The sequence below is a fragment of the Aethalodelphis obliquidens genome, unplaced genomic scaffold (genome assembly GCF_003676395.1).
Source record: "Aethalodelphis obliquidens isolate GAN/ISIS:26980383/991018 unplaced genomic scaffold, ASM367639v1 scaffold24, whole genome shotgun sequence".
Taxonomy (NCBI): domain Eukaryota; kingdom Metazoa; phylum Chordata; class Mammalia; order Artiodactyla; family Delphinidae; genus Aethalodelphis; species Aethalodelphis obliquidens.
Window position 1 is genome coordinate 4,245,112 of NW_020837968.1, and position 25,447 is coordinate 4,270,558.

Here is a 25,447-nt window from a genome sequence, read left to right on the forward strand (position 1 = left end):
TTTATAAAATCTGAAAGAAGCAGGTAACCCATCTCTCTTCTTGGCCCTTTTCAGATGCATCATAACCTTTCCAATTCCAGGACTGCATGTAGGGCACTTGCTAATTAAACAAAATGTGATCAGACAGGAGAGGCTAGGAACTCAGCTACCTGCCTCTGGTCATGGTGGCTGAAAGGAGAGGGTTCGGCGCTGCTGCCCCTGTCAGCCGCCTGCACCTGGTGAGAGGTGCTTCACACCACAGTCCGTGTGTATAGGAGGCAGGAAACCAGGCTGCTGTCCACTGATGAGGTCAGTGGGAAAATATCACAGGCCAGAAACGCATAGAAAGTGTGTGAGAAAGAGCGGCTAAGCAGTCCTACTACAGAGTGCAGAAAATGCAATCTGGGGTGGGATAGGGAGGGTGGGAGGGAGACGCAAGAGGGAGGAGATATGGGGATATATGTATATGTATAGCTGATTCACTTTGTTATAAAGCAGAAACTAACACACCATTGTAAAGCAGTTACACTCCAATAAAGATGTTTAAGAAAAAAAGAAAATGCAATCTGAATGCTCTTGCTACGTGATTTTATCACTTACTGTATGGTGTATATCTGTGACTTTAATTTTTTGGTTTGTAGCTTTTTTCAATAAATCTTTTCAGCATCAATCATTTTTAAAAAGCACATTATTAATCAAAATTTACTCAAATTTCCATTTGGCAAGGAGATTAAATGATAAAGTATAACTTTCACAAAATATCAGCATTTACCACCCACCACAAGGATCTACAGTGATATTATCATCAACCATAGGAAAATCGGAAGATATAATTCTGCAGAAGAAACAACATCAGCTTCAAAAGACAGTAACTATTACATAAAGCTATGCCTGGTGTTAATGATTTAACACATTCCGTGGCACAAGATGAGTTTATGGATCACTCTGGGAAGCATGACTTTTCATTTAGATCAAATGCTTCTAAGTTTTTGCTTCTTTTCAATTCCAAGTTTTCTTGTTCAAAAAGAAAACTGAAGCAACAGCTATTAATATGTTAGTTCCATGAGTAAAAGAATAACGTTGTAAATAACTGAATCATACCCATCGTATTATATCTGTATCATGAGATGTTTTTTAAAATCATTTAACAAGGGGAGGGAGGGGAAACTAGGTGAAGAAGAGATTTTTAGGGAGGTGAAACTATGCTGTATGAAATTGTAGTGGTGGAAACATGTCTATGCATTTGTAAAAATGCATAAAACAGGACAACTCACAGAGTGAACCTTAATGTCAACTATACTTTAGTTAACAATGTACCAATACTTGTACATCGTTGTAACGTTTGTAATACAAAAGATTATTTTAAAAATCAGTTAATTCTAATCATGGTTCAAGTTCTTCATCCAATTCAAGAAATCAAGGTAAAGCTTTCAGAGATTAATTCTATAAAAGATAAAACAACTTTTGAAATTATCATAAGTGCTACTGAAATTCAGTTAAAAGTTAATACAAAGTATTTGTCATAATGATTCGAATATAAATTTTAGTGGACATAGCATTATGGTAAAACAACATTCTTACTAAATTAAGAAATTTATGAGCAGACATGTACTTGGCATTGGTTATACGGCTTATGTAATTTATAACTGCACCTAATAAGCTAAAATATTCTACCAATCAAGACAAAATCTGTAGTGGTAAAAATTTACAAATATTTTAATACCTTTAAGAGTTCAGTTAGAGCAGGGCAAACTACAACACACCAGCCAAAACTGCCCTCCACACTAATTGTAATTAAATTTTTACTGGAACACAGTGTAGCAGATAGAACTGTGTCCCCCAAAACTATATGGTCAAGTTATAACCCCAAGTATCTATGAATGTGACCTTATTTGCAAATGAGATCATTGCAGATATAATCAAGCTTAGATGAGGTCATTTTGGATTAGGGTGGGCTCTAATCTAATGACTGGTATTCTTCTACCCAGACACAGACCCAGAGATGCAGAGACAGACACACAGGGAGAACACCATATGACAACGTAGGCAGAGACTGGAGTAATTGTGCTGCCACAAATTGAGAAACGTCAAATATTGCCAACAACCACCAGACGCTGGGAAAGACGCATGAAACAGCTTCTCCCTCAGAATCCCCGGAAGGAACCAACCTTGCCAACATCTTGATTTAGGATGCCCAGCCTCCAAAAATGTGAGAGAATAAATTTGTGCTGTTTTATGCCAGTCAGTGTGTGGTACTACTTTGTTACAGCAGCCCTAGGGAACTCATACATGTAACCTCTCCCACTTGATTACTGTTGTCCATGGCTGCTTTCATGCTACAGTGACAAAGATGAGTAGTTGCAACAGAGACTATATGGCCCACTAAGTCTAAAATACTTACTATTTGGCTCTTTACAAACGAACAAAAAAAAGTCTGCTGACTCCTAAGGGAGAATAACTGAAACTCACAACATACTTTCAATAAAGCTGATGTTGAATACAAAAATACTTTTCAGGGGGCAGTACATGCTTTCTCTTTTTGCTGACCATCATCAACTGGATTTTAGTAATAATTGTACCTTTGGAAAACTAATTTGTATATCAAATTAGATGTCCAACAGTGACTTTTTTATATAAATCAGTCATCTAGTGCACAGGGGCCCGAGGGGGTGCAAGGTGACAGCACAGAGTCTCCGGGCCAGCCAGAAGCATGAAGTCATGCTTTGCCTGGGGCTCTGAGGGTGGGGGAAGCAGGGTGCATAATAAGTTTTATAAAAACAGTACTCATTTAAATGCTAGTTACATTTTCTTTAAAATCAGTTGGAAATCTTTAGTCAAAATGGAGCTTCAAGAAATTTCAGCTTTTGAAGTTTTTAGTTAATTTTAATTATTGAAAAAAAATCTTACAGACAGTAAGGATTTAAATTGGCCCTAGGCAATCAAGGAAGGACTGAAAAAAAATTGAATGAGAAGAACTCAGAGTGGGCAAGATTTAATTTAGAAATTTAAAAATAGTGCTTTAAGGTTATCACACATTGCAGGAGGACTCTTTTGAGACACATCCTACTTTTAATTTTAAAATTTTTATTTCCAAACCTTCAGAAAGATATTAGACTTAAAATTTCAAACATTTATCTAAATTTGGGGGAAAAAATTGTTTAATCATAGAGTTAACTTTTTAAATGAGATGTCTTCTAAAAATATTTGCAAAGAGGATTAAAGACCTAAATACAAGACCAGAAACCATAAAACTCCTAGAGGAAAACATAGGCAGAACACTCTGACATAAATCGTAACAATTTTTTTTGGCTCTGTCTCCTAAAGCAAAGGAAATAAACGCAAAAATAAACAAATGGAATCTAATTAAACTTAAAAGCTTTTGCACAGCAAAGGAAACCATCAACAAAATGAAAAGACAACCTGCTTAATGGAAGAAAGTACTTGCGAATGATATGACCAATAAGGTGTTAATATCCAACATATATAAACAGCTCATACAATGTCAAAAAAAAAAAAAAAACCCGATTAAAAAATGGGAAGAGCTGAATAGACATTTTTCCAAAGAGGAAATGCAGATGGCCAATAGGCACATGAAAAGATGTTCAACATTGCTAAGCATCAGGGATATGCAAATCAAAACCACTATGAGATATTACCTGACACCTGTCAGAACGGCTATCATCAAAAAATCACAACAAATGCTGGAGAGGATGTGGAGAAAAGGGAACCCTCGTACACTATTGGTGGGAATGTAAATTGGTGCAGCCACTGTGGAAAACAGTATGGAGTTTCCTCAAAAAACTAAAAATTGAATTACCATATGACCTGCAATTCCTCTCCTGGGTATATATCTTTAAAAATGCTAATTCAAACGGATATATGCACCCCAATGTTCATGGCAGCATTATTTACAATTGCTAAGATATGGAAACAACCTAGGTGTTCATCAACAGATGAATGGATAAATAACATATGCTATATAGATATATACATACACACACATATACACAATGGAATACTACTCAGCCATAAAAAAGAATAAAATTTTGCCATTTGTGGCAACATGGATGGACTCGGAAGGTGTAATGCTAAGTGAAGTAAGTCAGACAAAGACAAATACTGTATGATATCACTTATATGGGGAATCTAGAATATATAACAAACTAGTGAATATAACAAAAAACAAGTAGACTCACAGATATAGAGAACTACTGGTTACCAGCTGGGAGGGGAAAGGGGAGGGGCATTACAGGGGTAGAGGATTATTTAATGGGTACAACTATTATGTGTAAAATAAGCTACAAGCATACACTGTAGAACATGGGGAATATAGTCAATATTTCATAGTAACTAAAGTATAATCTTTAAAATTGTGAATCACTATACTGTATGCCCAGAACATATTATATTGTACATCAACTATATTCCAATAAAAATAAATAAAATTAAAATATTTGCAAAGAAATATATAAATATTTCAGAGCCAAAAGACATTACCAGTAAAAATATTTTGGCTAAAATAATTATACATATTAATATAAAAGGCTAACTGAGAATGTCATCATTTAGCAGAATTTATTCTGAGGTTACCCAACACCTATAGAGAGAGAATTTACTCAACTGAAAATAAGATCTACTGAGAAGGGACAATTGAAAAGATCTACTGAGAAGGGACAACTGAAGGTGTCAACGATCTAAAATGTATTAACCTTAAAATGCAACTCAATTTTATGAGAAAATTAAAAATAAGACAATTTGAGGGAAAAAATACATTTTTTAGAAATTATACCATTGATACATTAGAGACAGATTCAAAGTAACTGATTAAACATACATAAACCAAGAATAATTATCCTGCTTATGTTCGTTTAATATTTAGATTATGACTTTGAAGGGCCTTTTTTTTATTTTTTTGGCTGTGTTGCAGTGCATGGGCTTCTCATTTTGCAGAGCACCGGCTCTAGGCATGCAGGCTTCAGTAGTTGTGGCACACGGGCTCAGTAGTTGTGGCTCGAGGGCTCTAGAGCGCAGGCTCAGTAGTTGTGACGCACGGGCTTAGTTGTTCCACGGCATGTGCGATCTTCCCAGACCAGGGCTCGAACCCGTGTCCCCTGCATTGGCAGGCGGATTCTTAACCACTGCACCACCAGGGAAGCCCGGGTCTTTTGTTTTGATGTACACAAATATACTTTTTAGAAAGAATCTTACTTTTAAAAATGGTTTCTGAATAGAACTATATTTTAGGTCCACCAATACAATTTTTAATCAATAAATTAAATATTTAAATTATGTGATTTTAATTACTTTAGGGCCCCATTTCACTCAGTTTGGTTAGTAATTATATAGTCACCCTATGTACAGTGAGTGGGTATTTTCTCATGTGTACAATGAAGAAGTTGAAGTAGATGGCTTCTCGGCTTCCTTCCAGGCCCCTTTTTTTTCTTTTTCCCCTAATGCTAACCCAACCTCCTCACTTGATGAGGAAACAGAAGCCCAGATGGGGAAAGGATTTTCCTAAAGCCAACTAATACGGGTAAGGGACTAAAGCCCAAGCAGCACCTGGACCTTCAGACTCAGAGGATGTTTGCTGTGTCAGATTGTGTACACAAAACCTCTAAGGAGCTTTCCCCCAAAGCCATCTATAGCTGTAATAATTAAACCAGACCTGATTCCAGGAACAACTGTCTGAGTATTTCCATCTGATTATAAGGCTCAGAATAGTCATAGGAAGCTTTTTTGTTTTTGTTTGTTTGGGTTTTTTTATGTTTCAGCTATTCTATTTTAGCTGAAGATTTTAAAGAATTAAATAAACATTGTTTATTTCTCCAAGCTTCAAAGTCCTTCATGTATTACTTCTTGACTTGGGCACTCCATGTTTTAAAGGAAATGTTTGAATAATGTGCTCAGCTAAATCGTCTTGACAGAGAGGTCAAAACACCCCGCCTAGGACTCTAAACACATAATTAGAAATACATTTATCTCAACAAGCCCAGCCTTACTGGATCCTACAGATGAACTAATTTAAATCATTTTTAACATGAGAAATCATTATCAGGCTTATGTCTTCTTTCTGCTCAGTCTAACCCTGCATTTCAGGAAATGAACAGTGAGTGAGTTTAATCAAGGAACACTTATTAAAACTCTAGGTTGAAGCCTTTTTTCAGGGAAAATATTTGAATAGAAACACACACACTGTCATTCTGGACGAATTATTTTAAGCCTGCCACAGTGATACAATAAAATTTAGTCCAGCTGAGTAAACTTGAATTTAAAAAAAAAACAGTATAGGAATCCACAAAGAGGTAACTAAGAAGAGAGAACAGGCATAATAAAATTTAAAGAGAAAGTATCCATGTATCTATTTAGAAGATACATTTTTTTCACTTAACTATTGGTTACACCTATATTCTGGTTATTTTTTGTTGTGAAATAAATTATTACAAAACTTAGCGACTTCATCTTTTATCTCACTGTCCTGTGGGTCAAGAATTCCTGCAGAGCTCAATCCAGCAATTCTCTGTTCCATGAGGAACTGACAGAGGCTATCAGTGGGATTCAGCTAGGTGATGGGACTGATCAGGTGAGCTGCTTGCTCACATGTCTGGCACCTTGATACAGATGCAAGACTGGGCTCAGTCTGGACAGTTAACCTGAGCACCTACACATCTGTCCAATACAGAAGGTCTCAGGGACCTTCTCACGTTATAGCTCAGGGCTCCCAGAGACAGTGTTCCAAGAGGTCCAAGCAAAACTCTTAAGAGCTTTTTTTTTGTTTTGGGGTTGTTTTTTTTTTTACCATCTAACCTCGGAAGTACCAGCGCATCACTACTGCAGTATTCACTAAGCCCAGCACAGATTCATGGAGAGAGGAATTCAACTTGGAGTAAAATCAAAGAATCTGTAGCCATCTTTAATTTCCCACACCTACCTTGTTCCTCTAAAGGACTGGAGATAACCTACATTTTTTTAAAAATCTGACAGAAATATTTTAAACATTTTTAAATAGCACGTCCTTAGAAAATATGTTCTGGCCCCGGCCTACCTTTTTTTACTTTTCTTGTTCATGTCACTGATGCGTACAATGATGCATCCAAGCGGTGAGTGCAAGCCTTCTGGTCTCACTCTTGATTTCTGAGAAAACGCATTCAACATCATGCTTCCACCTATCACGTCTTCTGTAGGATTTTTGAGGTACTCTTTTATCAGATTAAGTTCACTTCTATTACTAAGTTGGCAAACTTTTCACTCTGAATGGATACTGAACTATGACAAATGCTACTGCTTTATCTATTGAGATGACATGATTTTTCTCATTTGTTCCTCGAATGTGATGCATCATATTGATTCCATTTCTAATGTCACCTGAAATAAATCCAACTTGGTCATGCTCTACTTACGCGTCCTATTAAAAAAGCATTTTGATTCAAGTTCTAATATTTCACCTAGGATTTTTGCATCTGTGTTTATGAGGGATTGGCCTGTAGTTTTCCTGTTTTCTAACATATTTGTCAGATTGTGCTAAGATCTTATTGAGCTACGAGGAGGAGCTGGGTTTACTCCTCTTCCTTTTCCCATTCCTTCCTTTTCCTCCCCTTACTGGTCTCAACAATTCAGCTTAGGTGGGGCCATTAGGTGGGCTAGAGCAAGGAAAGCACCCCATGGCAGCTCAAAGCAGGATGTCAGAGTCCCAGCAGGGTGAGAAGGGCATCCACAAAGCAGAGATGCCAGCACAAGGTGTCAGACACTGAGCAGAGTGAAGAAGTGACCTGAGTAGGAGATTAAATTTCAGCCTTTCTTCTTTTCTTTTAGACAAGCACCTGAGACTATAAATTCCCATCTAAATACTGCTTCACTGGCATCACACAACATATGTATATATATACACACACACACACACACACACACACACGAAGGTATATATTTTTCCTGATTTTTTGGTTCTATTTGTAGTCTAGTTTCCATTATGATTCTTGTGAATTTTTAGAAATGTGTGCTTTTAATTTTTCTGTATGTGGAAACCTGAATTAATTATGACATAGGCTAAGCTGCTAAAACATAACCACCTAAAAATAAAGTGGCTCAAATAAAAGGATGAAGTTTATTTCCCTTTCAGAGGCAGGAGGGCAGCCCGGTGCGGGGACTGCTCTCATCCACCAGTGTGTGTCCCTTTTGCTGCTCTCCCAACCCCTAGGGTGTTGCCCTCCTTTGAAGGGGAAGCTGCCTCACCAACACTTCACCTGCCTCCCAGCGCACAGGCAGGCAGAGAGAAAAATGTATTAAAAGCCATTTCAGGGACTTCCCTGGTGGTGAGTGGTTAAGAATCCGCCTTCCAATGCAGGGACCGCAGGTTCAATCCCTGGTCAGGTAACTAAGATCCCACACGCCGCAGGGCAATTAAGCCCACGTGCCACAACTACTGAGCCCACACGCCACAACTAGAGAGAAGCCCATGTGCTGCAACAAAGAGCCCACACACGGCAACTAAAGATCCCTCATGCCACAACTTAAAACCCGATGCAGCCCAATAAATAGTTTTTTTAAAAAAGCCATTTCCTTTTTAAGCCACGTCACCAGGAAGTTTTACCAAGTACATCCACCCCAAAACAATCTCCAGACCCAGGTGCAAGGGCAGCAGAACCACCATGTTCCTAACTAAACCTTAGAGAGTTCCAGTCCTAAAGGAAGAAGGAGGAATGGATACACGGGGATAATTAGCATTCTCTGCCTAGGAGTTTTGTTATCTTTATGTTAGCCATTTTAATTTAATTACATTGTGGTAAGAGTGTGGTCTGTAAAATCTCAAATCATTTGAAATATATTGATGGCACATGGCCTCCTAAATCGCCAGTTTATGTAAATGTCTGCCGTGTGTTTGAGAAGCGTTATGTGTTCAACTGTTTTGCACAGTGTTCCATGTGTGTCTACTAGATCCATATTGCTAACTTTACTGTTCAGATCTTTTATATTCTGATACACTGTCTGCTTGATTTAACAATTACAGAGACAGTTGTATTAGAGTCTCGGACTATCATAGGGAGAGTCATTGTTTTCTTTGTGCTTCTATTTTTGCGTTCCATTTTTGAAGCTATTAGGTGTATGTAAGTTTAGACTTGTTCGGAATTTGAATCCTTCATCAGTACAGAGTAATCCTCTAACATTTTTGTTTTAAAGATTGCATTTTGTTATATTTGAATAGCTGTGTCCCAATGTTTTGTGTCTTTTGTAAACAAGAGCTATTTGGGGTTTGTTTTTTAACAATCTAGTCTAATAATTTTTGTCCCTTAAATGGAGAATATTTATATTTAGGGTTATTACTAATGTACAAATTCATTTCTAACATTATGCTTTTTATTTGCTCTGCTTCTATGCTGTATTTTTCTCATTTGTCATCTTTTAGTTTGAGTTCTACCCTTCTTTTCCTATGAATTTTTGTTCTATTCCTATTCTCTCAGAGCTGTCCTAATTCAATAAGCATATATAACTCTTATAAATTTAGAATCAATATTTTTATCTTCTTCTACATGGTATGACAACCTTTAAATGCTTTAACATTTAGTTCTCAACTACCTCCTTCCCAATATACTTCTGTCCATATTCTGGTTCTATCTTGATTTTAAAACACACAGACCAGGCATTATTTTTACTTTATATAATCAATATTTGTTTATAATTACCATTTATTTATAAATTTATTTCCTAGCCATTCCTGGCTTGCATTTCTGATGCTTGTTTCTGTAATAATATTTCTTACTGAAGGACAAGTTTTAGATATGCTTGAAGTTGGTATACACATCCAATTTTATGTCTAAAAAATATGTCTTGCCCTTATTCTTGAAAAGTAATTTCACTTCCTGGTATATCCCTTTTTTTCCCTTCTCTTAGCCCTTTGAAGGTATTTTTGTATTCTGCTGTGATTTCTATTGCTTTTACAAAGTCTATAACCAGTGCATCATCTTTTGTTTCTCCCTTTGGCTACTCTGTAGTTTTTCTACATAATGGCTAGGTTTACATGTCTACTTATTTATTTCTTCTCAGGGCAGATTTCCTCAATCTGAGAAAAGATATCTTCCAACAATTCTAGAACATTCCCAGCCATTAACTTATCTTTTGTTTCTCCCATTCTCCTTATTCTTTCCTTCTGAAATTCTATTAATAAACATCTATTAACCTTTCTAAAAATATTTCTCATTGCTATTAATTCTATTTGTGATTAATTCTTTCTTCAGCTATGTCTATACTTCTGTTTAAACTATCCAGTAAATTTTTCATTTCTATTATTGGAGTTTTTCCTGCATCAAGTTTATATGGCTCTTTTATTGTCTGATTGGTCATTTTTTAATAGCTCCTATTCTGTAATCTTAGATATACCTTTTTTCTTTAAACATATTAGACATTCATAGTTTATTGTATGAATATGAATTCTATTCTTTTCAAACTTTGTTATCCTCATTCATAGTTTGCTGTTTTCACCCAGTCATGACAGTGTGCCTCTCTTCCTTAGTTTTGTAATTGATTATAAGCTCATTTTATTTGGAAAGTTATCAATGAATATTCTTGAGGTCTGGGTTTAACGTGTATTCCTCAAGAAGTGTCTTGCTGTAGTTTTCTCTAGGTATCTGGGAGACAATTCTCCATGAATGTTCTCACATTCCTGCACAGTCAGGCTTTTTGAAATAAGAACACTGGTAAGTCCTATTAAAGGATAATAGAATAGTGAATTCTTGAGAAGCTACAGATAGTATATTGCTCCAGAGAGATCTGAAGACTTGTCTTCTCCATAGCCATCCGTTTACATTTCAGAGTAAAGATCTCCCTCCCACCCACAGGCGAGGATGGGCCACCATGCCAGACATCCTACATAAGCTCCAAGTCTCATCATTTTGAGGCTCCTCTCCAGTGATGCAACCTCACCCCATGTGTCACCCTATGGGGATCTTGCCTTAGGGAACCAGTGCTAAGATGCTTCGTGAATAATCATCTATTCTCTGGTTCAGAATCCTCACGTTTCCTATCAGAATATCTATAAAATTCTATGGCAGTCTAACTTACCTACTTGCAAGTAAGGTAGAATCTCAGACCCTTCACAATTTCAAACTTAATATAGCCCAGGACCACTTTAAGCTAAACTTCAAGGTTTAGGGTTTTCTGAGTAACAGAAATAGGGTGAACTTTGACTCCAAACTCTTGTAAGGGTTAGTTTATGGTTAGGAATCTGCAGAAGTTTTTTTTTCCACCCAGAACTAGAGCTGAGAAAAAAATTCCTTTACTGTCTCTCCCTCTGTGGGTCAGATATTTTTATTCCTAGCTAACAGAAAATGTCACCTTTTGTGGATTCCACCTTTATCTTAATGGACTTCAAACTTGTACAAACCCCACATTTGCTTCCTGTCTCCTATATTTAACATATTAAAATGTAATTTCTAAACTATCAAGAATCAGCAGATATCCTTGGAACAATGCAGCTTCCTCCCCCCCCCCAGTTCTTGCTTTCTCACAATTTATGGCCTTTCTGAATTTTCCTTACTTTTCTACCAGTGTTGTGTATATAAATACATAAAACTTCTTTCTATATTTTGCCTTTTATATTCTATGTCATTCTGTTCAATACTTTTAACCATAAATTTTACACTACTATTAACGTTATGAATCCTGATTTCTTTTGGTTTGAAAATGCCTGGCATTCTTTTCCTTTATTGTTACCCTCTAATCATTTTGTGTTTTCTGTAAACAGCATAGATTTATGTCCTGCAATTTAAATGCTCACACTGGAAAATTTAGTCTATTCACGTGTATTGTCACATATGAAATATTTATTTTCTATTTTTGTACTGATTTTGAAAGTTATAATTTCATCTTTTTCCTTCCCTTCATTTTTTTCCTGGTTTGGTCAAACTGTTCATCATTCAATCCTTTCCTCTTTCTCTGGAAATCCTGACAAACTTGATTTCACTAATTGCTACTGCCTGCATGCATAATCAAATACATGTAACTCCAAAATTCCCTGAAATAAGATACCAACTCTCTTCTCCACCATGATGCAATGTATCCTAAACTGTGTCCCACAAATGTCTACTTTTCCTCTCTTTCCTTCCCCACTTTAATAAAATAAAGGCTCTCTCTTATCTTTCCCTTCTCCTAAGCATTTTGAAATTCTTTTATTTCACTCACACAGTAGGTTTTGCAGAGATCATTTATACTTATTAAAATTTCCCTTAGAGTATCTCTCTACTTTCAGTATTATTCCTTAACACTTACTTTTCTTCATTCATTTATATTTAATTTATTAACACAAGTGGACACACATGCACGGAGACACACACAAAATAGAATGCACTGCTCACTTCAACTTGAGGTCTATGGGTACATCTCCTGATTGATTAAATTCTTGTCAATTATTTTCCTTAGACCCTATACATGGGTAATATGGTAGTCATTAAGGCTCCTTCATAAATATTCAGGTTCTCTTCCTCCCAGACATGTCATAGAGTTATACCACCCTGCTTCCTTTAAACTGAGTCATGGACACATGACTCGCTTTGGCCAATGAAATGCAAATGGTGGTGATGTGTTACTTCCAGGCTCATTCCCTTCCCACTAGTACAGTGGTCATGAAAGCATTCAAATATATCTTCCATTAACGAGGGTTCCTGAGCACAGGCTCACACTAACCCATGTGAAATGTATAGCAAGAATATGAAATAAGCTTTCTTTGTGTTAAGCTAGGAAGATCTGGAGATTTTTAATACAGCATAGCCCACATTGTCCTGATTGTCATATATACTCTGAAATCTTTCATAGTCTCTGGTAGTTCTTTTTCCTTAACAGGAGAATGATTCCTAGGCTGGGTATAAGTTTGTTGATACAATCCTTTACTTTGTCATTTGTAAATGTTATTCCACTCTTTTGTGACTTCTGTGATTAAACATAGAAGTTTGGTCTCAATCTGGTTCTTGGTAATATATCTGTTCTGTATGTCTGAGAACGTTTTATTTTCAGTTGATTACTGCCTCTTCTCTATTTGTTCTATTTTTATCTTCTAGAATGCCTAATCCATGTTAGGGTTCCTACATGTCTTTCCTATGTCATTTATCCTTCCCCTCATGGCCCTCACTCTGTATTTTTGCACTGTGCTTTGATGTGTTCCTTGAAATTTATCTTCCAGGTCATTAATTAGAATCTCTACATACCAGTCTTCTAATTATGCAGATGAAAAAACTATGGCTTTAGATCCAATAAGTTTTTGTCTCCACTGTATTTAAATCTCCTTAAGTGTTATTAACTCAAGTGTTAATCATCTCCTCCAGTAGCTCTATTACACTGGCCATGTGCTTGTTCTGGTGTTTTCCTCTCGTCTCTGAACCTCCCTTAGATGCATCACATATTACATTTCTTCAATGGCACACTGACAATTCTTTTTTTTTTTTTTGAAGTATCCTAAAAAGCAGGAAAGCTGCACGCAGAAGAGGGTGAAAGAATCTCTCCCGCACCTCCAGCCCCGGAACCCACAGTATGAAAGCAGGCTCAGTCCTCTGCTGAAGAATCTTTCATGCTCTCTGATCCCCTACACTCAAGTCTCAGAGGCAGGAAAGTCTCAGCCCATCCATAATCCTCCTTGGCATCTTAATGGTCAGGGAAACCATGGAATTACAGAATTCTCCGTGCACAGTGGTTTTCCAACTCCAGGAATAAGCCTAATCCTCCCGAAGGAAAACTCGGCACAAGTATTCTCTGAGAGTCCAACTCACACCTGAACCCAGCTGCCCACAGATCACAGCTGCCATCCAGCTTCAGATAGATATGAGGTTTATGGTTAGCAGATAAGGGCATCCGAACCAAGTGGGGATCATCCTTTTCTCAGCGTCTTCAACTTTCCTTATCATTCAAGTCTCAGTTTAGAAGTCACTGCCTTGAAAGAGGCATCCCCTGATCACCCATTCTAAGGAATCCACTCCCGCTTCTCAATTGCTACGTCATTATGCTATATTATCTGCTTTTATCTTGTTTACCTGTGAATGTATCTACTGACTGTTTTCTCTGGAAAGGACTGTAATATTTTTCTTAGAATTCAGAAATTTTACTTAAACCAAATGGATTCTTTTGTTAAGTATAAACACATGGGTGAGAGTAGAAGGGCATATACTGGTATACACTTCTGTAGCCATTGGGGTTTATCATCTGAAAGCATCAAACCATGTCCTACTGAACGATGGAGACCCTGGGAAGGCCAGAGGACCGGGTAAGCAAAGTTTGGTTAAGGGGCTCCCACTGTAACACAATTATTCCAATTCACTGAGATGATGAGACTGGAAATCAGCCCTATCTTCAGAAAGTTCTATCTGAAATTCACCAACTAGAAATATATAAAAATGTACTTTGGAAGGAACAATTTAACTATAATTCAACTTATGGTCCTGAATTAGCCGTACCAGCTCCAGGGAAAGACATTTGCACAGGGTGCAAAAGCACTTTAAGGATAAATGAAATTTCAATTGTATTAAGAATGGAACCACAGTAAAAACATTATACTGAAATTATCTTTTTTCCTGCCTAGTGCCTTCCGCTTTGATAACCTCAAATCATAAAGGACATGACAAAACCTTTTTCTAAACAGGTAGTAAAACTGATGTGTTATTTTTGTGCTCAGCATTATAAAATACTAGAAATAATAGGCTACTTAATTGAGAAATAAAAACAGTTGAGAAATAAAAATCCATCTAAAGAGACAAGGTAGCCTCATAGAAAATAGTGAAGGGTGCAAGACAAAATACAGAACATTTCTCCCAGTTAATAAGGGTCCTCTCTCAGTGAACTTAAAATTGTAAAATAGTCTTTAAAAACAAAAATTTTTATATAAATAATCTTTTATATTCACTGCCGAACAAGATTAAAAGCCAGTAATTATACCATACAGTGTTTTTAAAGAGCTGTAGTTGCTACAGCAACAATTTTTCAAAATGCTTCACCAATATATAATAGAGAACCTATGCTTCATGATCATCAGAAAAGTGACTAAACTGTAACCCCAATCTGGTGTCTCCCAATTTCCACGGACATACACACAATTTAACCGCAGCATACTTTCTAATTACCTTGATTCCCAGACAAATTCCCTTAGAGTTCACCAAAATAAGTATATTCATTTACATCGTCTCCGTGTTCCCAGTTTATGTCACTCAACTCTTTCTGCAAATCTAGTAAGCCACACATTATTTGGCTTTTGCCACTTGTATGAAAAATGGGAACATTCTGACTCCGCTCAAGTATTAATAGATTTTAGCTTCTTTCTATTTCTCAAGCATTTTAGTGGCTTGTCTTGACATGCTTACAGAAAATGCACTTTGAAAAAATGTATTATCTGTGACTCAACCGCACTGACTTCCTTATTAAAGCCATTACCAAACCAATACTGCTACGGGCAAAAAGATAAAGTGTTTAAAATGCAACTCTTAGCAATACTGTGCTTGGCTTTAAGGTATGCTAAAAGAAACCAAGTTATCCTTATTAACGGGGATAATTTAAGGTAGCATCAGAAAAACCACCATCTAGCTAATTTATCTGCTGCCCCCTCATCATTTCCCTCAATGACAACCAGGGTTTTTTCCGACAGATTTAGACACAGAGAAGTCATAAATTAGCTAAGAATCCACACGCTAAAAAAGAGAACAGAAAGGCTGAGATATTACTGCAGCAGGTACAACTCTACTCCAGACTCTCCTGCATTTGGAAGATAAAAGGAAGAGAACTGCTAGAAGCTTTCAGACCTATCCACCAGATAATCATGATACAAGTGTGTAAACAGGGTCCATTTCAACAGCCATTCACTCAAGTGCAACGTGGCTGCCAAATTCTTCCCTCCCAGGAAATACTTTATGAATAGCAAATAATGAATTGTTTGGAAAACCTGTCTCTAACAAGCCCATGATGTCAGTCATGAGTATTTAGGGTCTCCGTCTTTCTAGATAAGAGGCTGCCTGAGAAATTCTGACATTAGAACTTGCAGGCTCCAGAGGGCCTGTGGAGAAGATCTGAAGTGATGAACCCTGTGCACCCTGCCTTCGAGGGCGGGGGCCTGGGGGGGGGAGATACTCTTTCCAAGTAGCTGTGAAAGGCTCCCTCGATTTCCATTTCCAACATTATGACAGACTGCATACCCTGAAAAACCCACCTGATTGAAAGAGCTAAAACACTGGATAAAATATTTAAAACAGGCTTTGTGACAGGTGTTGCTGAACTGGCAGAAAGGGAGAGACTCCTGAAGTGCCAACAATAAAATGTAACTCAGGGGTGAGTGAGAGTTAAAGCAACCCTCCACCACCAAGTCTCCGCCCAGCTGGGGACCTAGCGCTTCCCGGCGGTGGCACAGCGCTCCACGCGGGACACTCAAGCCCGGGACTCTTCCGAGGTGGGTGACTTCACGGAAGGCGACCTCGTTCCTCTGGCGAAGGTGCCATCTCAAAGCTCACTCATCCCTCAGTGTAAGGTCACAAAAAAATATAAAAAGAGGAGTAATACTAGTTTCCTATTGCTGCTCTAACAAGCTACCACAAACTTAGTTGCTTCCAACACAAAATTATTATTTTAGAAATCTGGAGGCCAGAAATCTAAAAGCAAGATATTGCCAGGGATGAATTCCAACTGAAGTTTGCAAGAGAGAACTTGTCTCCTTGCCTTTTCCAACTTCTAGAGACCAACTATATTTCTTAGCTCCTTCACTCTGACCTCCCGCTTCCAATCCACATCTCCTACTTTCTAGGTGACTCCACCTGTGTCTCTCTTATAAAGCCTCTTGTATTATCATACCACCATAATAATCCAGGATAATCTCCCATCTCAATATCCTTAACAAGATCACATCTGCAAAGCCTCTTCTGCCATATAAGGTAACATTCATAATTTCCAGGGATGAAGACATGGACATTTGGGGGGTATTATCTAGCCTACCACAGGGTATCCAAGGGGAAGTTTGTCATTTTTTGAGGTAAAGGAAAATAAATCTCCTTTGAGGTTTATTCCTCTTCTCAATGGTATGCAGCTTGAATTTATGCTATTGATGTAGTCCAAAATATTTCAGAGAGGTTAGTTGAAAGTGGTCACAGGTAGGTAGTGGCTACAACTGACTGGACGTAGTAAATGCACATCCTCTCTGGAGCATGAACCTCACCCCATGCCTCAAAAGCACTCGTCTGGCAAACACCTGAGCAGCTCACAGACAAGTCACAATATAAAGGAAACGAAGAGTCAGAAAAAGTCTACAGAAACAACATCCAGCAAAAATCAGACCAGAAAAATCTCAAAATATAAAACCACATTTAGTATGTTAGATATTTAATTTGTTAAAAATACAAAAAGTATAAGTATGAAAAAGGAATAAAGAACCATAAAGAATACCCAAGCAGACCCTTGAAGAACTTTAGAAATAAAAATACAATTAAAATTAAAAGCTCAAGGCTTCGCTGGTGGTGCAGTGGTTGAGAGTCCGCCTGCCAATGCAGGGGACACGGGTTCGTGCCCCGGTCCGGGAGGATCCCGCATGCTGCGGAGCGGCTGGGCCCGTGAGCCATGGCCGCTGAGCCTGCGCGTCCGGAGCCTGTGCTCTGCGGCGGGAGAGACGGCAGCAGTGAGAGGCCCGCGTACCGCAAAAAAAAAAAAAAAAATTAAAAACTCAGAGGATGGATTAAACAGCAAATTAGACATAATTGAAAAAAACAGTGAACTAGAAATCTGAAAATATTACACAGAAGGCAGCTCAAAGACAAGACACAAAAAGTAGAAAAGTGATTGACAGGATGAACAAACTAGTAAGTTCTAAAATTCATTTAGCTGGAATTTAAGAGTAAATAAAATGGAAAAAAGAACACACAAAGATGTTGGCTGAGAATTTTCTAGGTCTTGTGATAGAAATAAATCCTCATGTTGATAATAAATGCCAAGGGACTTCCCTGGTGGTCCAGTAGTTAAGACTCCATGCCCCCAATGCAGGGGGGCCCAGGTTTGATCCCTGGTCAGGGAACTAGATCCCGCATGCTACAACTAAAAGATCCCGCATGCCGCAACTAAAGGATCCCACATGACGCAACTAAAGGATCCCACATGCCGCAACTAAGACCCGGTGCAGCCAAATATTTTTTAAATATTATAATAAATGCCAAAAGTATTAAAAATAAATCTATACCTAGATACACAACAGTGAACTGAAGAGCATTACAGAAAAAGAAAAGATCTAAAAAGCAGTCAGAGAGAAAAAAAAAAATTACCATCTTCCAAATAATGGCCATTTGACTGATGGCTTGACTTCTCCAAAATAAGTCAGAGCTGTAATATTTTATTTTAATGTGCTAAGATCAGTGTCAACGTAAAATTCCATAAGCAATGAAATTAATCTTCACAATTAAAGAGCCAAAATAAAGACACTTTCAGATATTAATAAATGAAAACTATTTATCACCAATGGATCCTTACTGAAAGAACTTCTAAAGGATATACTTCATGAAGAAGCAATATGAGCCCACATAGCACAGTTTAAGTATAGGGAGGAATGCTGCTATGAACATTAGAGTGCACGTATCTTTTTGAACTAGTGTTTTTATTTTTTTGGATATATACCTAAGAGTGCAATTGCTGGGTCATATGGTAACTCTATTTTCAGTTTTCTGAGAAACCTCAATACTGTTTCCCACAGTGGCTACATCAATTTACATTCCCATCAACAGTGTATTAGGATTCTCTTTTCTCCAGATCCTCACCAACATCTGTTCTTTGTGTTCTTTTTGACGATATTTCATTGACATGTGAGGTGATATCTCATTGTGGTTTTGACTTGCATCTCCCGGATGATTAGCCATGTTGAGCATTTTTTCATGTGTGTTGGTCACCTGTGTTTCCTCTTTGAAAAAATGTCTATTCAGTTCTTCTGCCCATTTTTAATCAGGTTGTTTGTTTTCTTCATGTTGAGTTATATGAGCTGTTTGTATCTGTTGGATATTAATCTCTTACTGGCCATATCATTTGCAAATAGTTCCTTCCATTCAGTAGGTTTTCTTTGCATTTTGATGGTTTCCTTCGCCATGCAAAAGTTTTTAAGTTTAATTAGGCTCCATTTGTTTATTTTTGCTTTTATTTCCTTCGCTTTAGGAGACAGGTCCAAAAAAATATTATGCAATTTATGTCAAAGAGTGTTCTGCCAATGTTCTTCTCCAGGAGTTTTATTATAGTACTTGGTTTTACATTTAAGTCTTTAATCCATTTTGAGTTTATTTTTGTACATGGTGATAGAGGATATTCTAATTTCATTCATTTACATGTGGCTATCCAGTTTTCCCAACACCACTTATTGAAGAGACGTTCTTTCCTCCATTGTAGTCTTGCCTCCTTTATCATAATTGACCATAGTGCATGGGTTTATTTCTGAACTTTCTATCCTGTTCCATTGACTTATGTGGCTGTTTTTGTGCCAGTACCATACTGTTTTGATTACCATAGCTTTTTAGTACAGTCTGAAGTCAGGGTGCCTGATTCCTCCAGTTTCGTGTTTCTTTCTCAAGATTGCTTTGGCTATTCGGGGTCTTTTCTATTTCCATACAAATTTTAAAATTTTTTGTTCTAGTTCTGTGAAAAATACCATTGGTATTTTACTAGGGATTGCATTCAATTTGCAATTGCCAAGATATGGAAGCAACCTAAGTGTCCATCAACACATGAATGGATAAAGAAGATGTGGTGTGTGTGTGTATATATATATATTTATATTTATACACACACACACACACACACACACAATGGAATATTACTCAGCCATAAAAAATGACATAATGCAATTTGCAGCAACATGGATGGACCTAGAGGTTATCATACTAAGTGAAGTAAGCCAGACAGATAAACACTGTGTGATATCACTTATATGTGGAATCTAAAAAATACAACAAACAAACTAGTAAATATAGCAAAAAAAAAAAAAGCAGACTCACAGATTTAGAGAACTAGTGGTTACCAGTGGGGAGAGGGAAGGAGGGAGGGGCAATATAGGGGTAGGGGAATTAAGAAGTACAAACTATTAGGTATAAAATAAGCTACAAGGATATATTGTACAACATGGAGAATATAGCGAATATTTTATAATAACTATAAATGAAATATAACCTTTAAAAATTGTGAATCACTGTATTGTACACCTGTAACTTGTATGATGTTGTATATCAACTATACTTAAATAACAAAATAAAAAAAACAATTGGTATATTATAGGTATTGACCAATCAGAATAGATCTGCCAACCAATCAAAACTATGCCAGTCATAACCAGTATGTCCACTGGGATCATACTGAGCAGAGAGCCCTGAGTCCAGCTAGATGCTCTTTTCGTAAGTCACATCTAAAACATATGGACACATAAATGTTGAGAACTGAGAAGTGGAAGAAGAGGCACTTGATAAACATCAAAGAAAAGAAAGTTGTTAAGTGATACTAGTATCAGACAAAATAGATTTTAGGACAAAAAACACTACCAGGGCTAGACAGGCACCATATAATTATGGAAAATATAGGAGCGTGTTGCCACTTCTGCCTTCTCACCGCAGCAAAGCTATTCATCCTGTCCCACTGAGGTCAGCAGTTTAGCCACACACGTACTCTGAGGTTTGGGAGGAATCCCTTACCCATTTGTTAATACAGCCATGGGGTTTTTCATTTCTTGTCTTTATTAGTCACTTTGGTTTGTAAGAGGAGTTTGGAGAAAGTTTTTAAATTAAGTTGTCATCATATTCATGTTTAAATTATATTCATTTTGAAATTACTGGTTTCCTACCTCACTGTCAAATCATCTTTCCCAATAGTTTGTAGCATTTTATTTGCCCTTCACCAAGTGTCTGTCTTGTAGCACAAAGGTAGCACCCCAATCTACACGAGCTATACTCGTGATTAGAATGTACTCCCTGGGCTGAGGCTTGAGGGGGACTCCCTGAAAAGTCACTGGCCCTATTCAATCTGCTATCTTTACTCCACAGTTCACGTGCTTGCCAAATAAGGACACGCTGTGCTCTGCTCTTCAGAAGGTAGTTAGCTAAAAAGGAATTGAAATCCAAGAACTAGAAGGGCAAGAGCAGTTTACTCTGTTTATAGTTTCCATAAAGAGAAATGCTTTGTGTAGACACCAGCAATTATCCTGTATATTTTACTGTAATGCAGGCAGCCAAGCCTGGGCAGTTAAGGCAATAAAGGGAAATGAATAAATCCCCGTCCTATTATTATCTTTCAGATCCTACGGATCGGTAAAAGTTGTCGGGCGCGGGGGAGGGGGGTAATGTTCATCTAATAACTTTAGAAGGAAATGTTAATGCCCCAGAAGTTCTGGAGCCATTTAATTCCTCCGATGCTTGCTGTGTCAATCACACTTTACCCAGTTAACAGAAGGCTCAATGTGTTTTTCACATGTGACTAAGTAGAAAATTTAACTTTTAGAATTACGCTGATTGACAAACAACTTTTCTAGGATTATTCCTGTTTGTAAACAATCTTTCATTGCATGAGGATGAGTATTATAGAAAACCAGGTGAGGTACAAATTAATCTCAGAAAGTAGATCAGTAGCTGTCTGGGAATAGGGGCAGGACAGAGAGGCAGTGGGAAGGATTACAGTGAGGCACGAGGAGACTCCAGAGTGATGAACATGTTCATTTTCTTGGCTGTGATGATGGTTTCATGGATGTACCTACATTAAAACTTCCCAAATTGTACACTTTAAATGTGTGCAGTTTATGGCATGTCAATTATACCTCAATAAAGTGATTTAAAAGAAAAGGAATGGTGGATAGGAATGTACCACTTTGTAACCCTAAATGAAATGACATTAGGCAATCATCATCAGTGGAAGGCTGTCAGCACCTGGGACGACTCCACCTCAGCATCACTCAAGGTAGGACACTGGCCTCTTTGTGAAACACCCAGGAACACCTTGGAATATTCTTGGCCAAAAATTTGAACCTAAATATAATCAAGCCTCTAGGCTAGAGCTAACTTCCACTTTTACGAACGAGAAATGGAGGATCAAGTTAAATGAAACAAGAAAGCAAAAAGACAAATCCAGACTGTGGAACATTCTGTAAGACAAGTAACCCGATTTCTGCACAAATCGATGGCTGAGAAAGAAGGGGCTTGAGGAGGAGAAGGGTCTGCTCTAGATTTAAAAAAACCAAAAAGGCTTAAGGGATTTAACTAAATGCAACCTGCAGAATTTATAGTGAGACACTATTTCCCCAGGCTTTGGGACCACTGGAATAATTTGATTATGGACTGGGTATTAGATAATACCAAGGAGTTACTGCCAGTTTTGTTATGTATACTACATACTATATAACATGGCACGTAAGAAAATGTCCTGGGGGCTTCCCTGGTGGCACAGTGGTTGAGAGTCTGCCTGCCGATGCAGGGGACAAGGGTTTGTGCACTGGTCCAGGAAGATCCCACATGCCGCGGAGCAGCTGGGCCCATGAGCCATGGCCGCTGAGCCTGTGCGTCCGGAGCCTGCACTCCGCAACGGGAGAGGCCACAACAGTGAGAGGCCCGCGTACCGCAAAAAAAAAAAAAAAAAAAAATGTCCTGGGAGTTCCTTGGTGGCCTAGTGGTTAGGATTCCAGACTTTCACTGCCGTGGCCCAGCGACCCGGGTTCAATCCCTGGTTGGGGAACTGAGATTCCACAAGCCACATGGCACAGGCCAAAAAAAAAAAAGAAAGAAAGAAAAAAGAAAATGTCCTTTGATTCATTTTTAAAGACATAGGTATGAATAACATGTCGTCTGAGATTTTTCTTTAACATACTTAAAAGATTTTTTAAAAAAGGAAAACCAAAACAAAAAGGTAGATAAATGTGGCAAAGTCTTGATGATCAGATAGATCTGGCTGATAGCTAGGCATTGTTCTCTATACTAAAGTTATTTTAGTGTTTGTTTGAAATGTTCAGAACAGTTTAATGAAATCAATTTCTTCATGAAACTGAGAATTCACCAATATTATGAAATTATCTGAACTCTTCAAGAACAAATATAGCCACCTAGATTGTTATACTGAAATTCTGACTGACAGACCATACAAGTAAAGAATACTTGAATTGCCATTACCGTATTCAATCGATGTGCTGATCTGAGAATACTTAACAGTCTGATCACAGGAGTGGATACAGACCTTTAGAAGTTCAACAATCATTGTCCAGAATGGGCATAAAAGCTTACTGTTCAACAAATGTACTCTCATGCATGTCAGTAGTAATACCTGCTCCCAACTTTTAACTCCTACTGCATGCCAGACACTGGGCACTGTAGTGGGCACTCACATATATTATTTCTGATTCATCCTACAATCTCAAAAGGTTGCTATTATTATCACCACTTTACAGACAAGAAAAAAGATTCGGAAAGTAACTTGCCCAAGGGCACACTTCCCAGGTCTCTTTGAATACTAAAACCAGAGTCATTCCACTACCCACAGCCTAAGAATTATGCCAAACTTTATTTCCTACAAATGTACATGTACTGATTATGTAGGTTCCAATATGATTCTTGCCAAAGAAATAAACCAAGATGACCCACTGGCAGAAGGCTGCAAAAAGTTCAGGGGATTTTGATCCATTTTCAAATTTGTCCAAATGGACAGTGTAGCACTGTGTGGTGTCCTGTCACCAGTCCTACCTGGATTCAAACTCCAGCTCTGCCACTTACAACCTAAGTGACCTTTGGCAACTTAACTCCTGAGTCTGTTTTGACACAACTGAAATGTGACAGTAATACCAGAAAGAGCAACTGATGAAAAGCTCCTCATTTAGTGCCTGGGACATAGCTGGATTCTAAAGGTGAGCACCCTTCTCTCACCCACCTCTTATGATTTGTGCATAGAGAAAATTTCCAAATATAACTTTCTTTGAAGGCTAACCCTCATTGCCGTTAGCGAAAAAGAACCATCTATTGCCTGATATATTGCTTTTCTTGGCCCAAGGCACGGTTGCCGTGAATCTTTCCATCTACAATTCTATGTTTTAACTTAAACATGATACGTAAGTCAGGACTGTACTGCTGTTCTCAAGAGTGGCTGGCAGTGGGCAGCAGAATTTACCTTCAACACAATGTCACTTAAAAAGCTGCTTTAGGAGAAACTGCTCCATCCGCAGTGTTTGCATCCTGCCTTGCACCCTTCCCCATGAGCAGACACTTTGGCTAAGTCAGATAAACTCTGCTGCATACTGGCTTTATTCACTGAGAGTCAAGATAGCCTTGACAGGTGGAAAAAAAGAGCTGACAATCATTTGGAGGAAGACTTTTTTTTAAATTAGAGGCTTTTTATTATGCTACAGCTATGTAGCATTGAGTTTTGGTATCTAAGATTTTAACCTGTACATACCCCCTTCCAAAGATCTCTAGATGTTTTATGAGTTAATATTTAGACCAATATTCCTCCATGGGAAAACACCCTGAGGATGAAGACTCTTTGAGTGACAGAACCAAAAAGAAAATATATAGCTTTATAGAAAAATATTTGTGAGCTTTATTTACTAGCAACCCATATGATGCTCAATTTGGCCAAAAAGTTAAAAGTAAATTACTTTAAAATAAATCTAGGACATCCTCCACTCTCATCCCTGAAGTACTCATGTTCAAAATATATCAAATTTTCTGCTTTTAATTAGTTGCCATTTTGATGTCAACCTCCAGACAGCATGAAAGTGATCAGCTCACAGAAAACTGAGCATGACAAAAATCAAGGCATCTGAAACACAAAACGCCACCTTCTTGACTTTTGAAATTCCCAGCTCTTACTGTCATATGTAGAATGGGAAGCGGAAGGAGATGAAAGACAATAACAGACTCCCCTTCCACTCTCAAGAAAGGCTCTCCATTTTCACAGCTCCAGTAAGCCGGCCAACAGAGGTTTCGCTCAAGAGAATTAAGACCTGCTATATGCAGTGAGTAAATCTTACAAGTTCTTTAAGGGATGCTCGAGAAACCTGGATATGTTATTTAGCCCTAACAGCTGCCAATGTTTACATCTGAAGTCATCACTCACCAGGGATTGAGAAAAATCAAGATAAGACAAGAGTTTTTGAATTGCAGACAGGGGGCAGGATAAAGAGTTGGCATGTTATATGGACTGATAGCCCCAGAGTACATTGAAGCCCCTGTGGATTTCTGTAGACTTGGAAAATAAATAAAATAATCCCATGGACCTTAGTTATATACAGTAGAGAGGAATACAAAAACAATGGTGTAGAAATCCCACGATGAAATGTGTTAGGGAAAAATTTGGCAAACAATATGATGGAGAAAGGGAACCCTCAAACTGTAATCATTCGTTCATCACTGAAAGAGTGACTGTCAACTTCTATGTACATAAAAATCATAATGGCAATGAGTGGTTATTAAAGATTTTGAATCTAGGAAGCCAGCCTCAGAGGCTGTGACTTAGAAAGCCTTGGAAAGGACCCTGGGAA